This window comes from Somniosus microcephalus, chromosome 18 (assembly GCF_052327205.1).
Source record: "Somniosus microcephalus isolate GS21.2 chromosome 18, FLI_Smic_1.0, whole genome shotgun sequence".
Classification (NCBI taxonomy): domain Eukaryota; kingdom Metazoa; phylum Chordata; class Chondrichthyes; order Squaliformes; family Somniosidae; genus Somniosus; species Somniosus microcephalus.
In genome coordinates, this window is record NC_141004.1 from 32,315,089 (window position 1) to 32,317,384 (window position 2,296).

Below are 2,296 nucleotides of genomic sequence, written 5' to 3' on the forward strand. Positions count from 1 at the left end.
ATCGCCAGAAGTGGAGACGGAGAAGTCAAGGAAGGGAAGGGAAGAGTCGGAGATGGACCATGTGAAGGTGAGGGAAGGATGGAAATTGGATGTAAAGTGAATGAACTTATCTAGTTCAGGGCGAGAGCAGGAAACGACACCGATACAGTCACCGATGTACCAGAAAAAGAGTTGAGGGAGGGGACCTGAGTAGGACTGGAACAAAGAATGTCCCATGAACAGGCAGGCATAACTAGGGCCCATGCGGGTTCCCATAGCAACACCTTTCATTTGGAGGAAGTGAGTGGAGTCAGAGGAGAAGTTGTTCAATGTGAGAACAAGTTCAGCCAGGCGGAGGAGGGTGGTGGTGGATGGGGACTGGTTGGGCCTCTGTTCAAGGAAGAAATGGAGCACCCTCAGGCCGTCTTGGTGGGGGATGGAGGTGTAGAGGGATTGGACGTCCATAGTGAAAAGGAGATGGTTGGGGCCAGGAAACTGGAAACTGTTAAAGTGACGGAGGGCGTCGGAAGAGTCTCGAATGTAGGTGGGAAGAGACTGGACAAGGGGAGAAAAAATAGAGTCGAGATAGGGAGAGATAAGTTCCATGGGGCAAGAACAGGCTGAAACGATGGGTCTACCAGGGCAGTCCTGTTTGTGGATCTTGGGAAGGAGGTAGAAGCGGGCTGTGCGGGGTTGGGGGACTATGAGGTTGGCGGCCATGGAGGGAAAATCTCCAGAGGAGATGAGGTCAGTGACAGTCTTGGAAACAATGGTTTGATGTTCGGTAGTGGGGTCATGGTCCAGGCGGAGGTAGGAGGAGGTGTTGAAGAGTTGGCGTTCAGCTTCCGCACGGTAGAGGTCGGTTCGCCAAACAACACCAGCTCCACCCTTATCAGCAGGTTTAATGATAATGTTCAGGTTGGATCGGAGAGAACGGAGTGCTGCAAGTTCAGAGGGAGATAGGTTGGAGAAAGGGGAGCAGAGAAATTGAGACGGCCGATGTCACGTCGGCAGTTAGCAATGAAAAGGTCTAGAGAGGGTAAGAGGCCAGAGGGAGGGGTCCAAGTAGAACATAAAATGTGTGTATTGCAGCATCTAATCTAAGAGATTATCTAATATAAGAGCCTTAGAGAGAGTGCAGAAAAGATTTATTACAATGGTTCCAGGGATGAGGGACTTCAGCAACATGGATAGACTGGAGAAGCTGGGGTTGTTCTCCTTAAAGCAGAGAAGGTTGAGAGGAGATTTGATAGAGGTGAGGGGTTCAGACAGAGTAGATAGAGAGAAACTGTTCCCATTAGCAGAAGGGTCAAGAGCCAGAGGACACAGATTTAAGGTGACTGGCAGAAGAACCAAAGGTGACATGAGGAAAAGCTTTTTTACGCAGCGAGTGGTTATGATCTGGAATGCACTGCCTGAAAGGGTGGTGGCGGCAGATTCAATCGTGGCTTTCAAAAGGGAATTGGATAAGTACCTGAAGGAAAAAAAAATTGTAGGGCTATAGGGGAAAGGGCAGGGGGAGGGGGACTAGCTTAAGTGCTCTTGCAGAGTGCCGGCAGGGGCTGGACGGGCCGAATCGCTGCCTATAATAAAAATAAAAACAGAAAATGCTGGAGATACTCAGCAGGTCAGGCAGCATCTGTGAAGAGAGAAACAGAGTTAACGTTTCAGGTCGATGACCTTCCAATGCAATTGTTGTGATGCTGCCATCCATGACGGAGGCAGTAGGTCTAGTGACTGCAGTTTCTTTCAATGCGGGGAAAACTCCATGACGGAGGCAGTAGGTCTAGTGACTGCAGTTTCTTTCACTGAAGGGAAAACTCCATGAAGGAGGCAGTAGGTCTAGTGACTGCAGTTTCTTTCACTGAAGGGAAAACTCCATGAAGGAGGCAGTAGGTCTAATGACTGCAGTTTCTTTCACTGAAGGGAAAACTCCATGAAGGAGGCAGTAGGTCTAGTGACTGCAGTTTCTTTCACTGAAGGGAAAACTCCATGAAGGAGGCAGTAGGTCTAGTGACTGCAGTTTCTTTCACTGAAGGGAAAACTCCATGAAGGAGGCAGTAGGTCTAATGACTGCAGTTTCTTTCAATGCAGGGAAAACTCCATGAAGAAGGCAGGGGGCAGAAGGCTGCCTTCTGTGCTGTCACCATTCAATGAATGTAAGAAGTCACACAACACCAGGTTATAGTCCAACAGCTTTATTTGAAATCACAAGCTCTCGGAGCGCTGCTCCTTCGTCAGGTATTCTATGAATGGCAGCGCATTGCGGGCGGCGCCTGTGGGTGGCGCTGCCTGGGGAGGCTGGGCCGGACTCGGA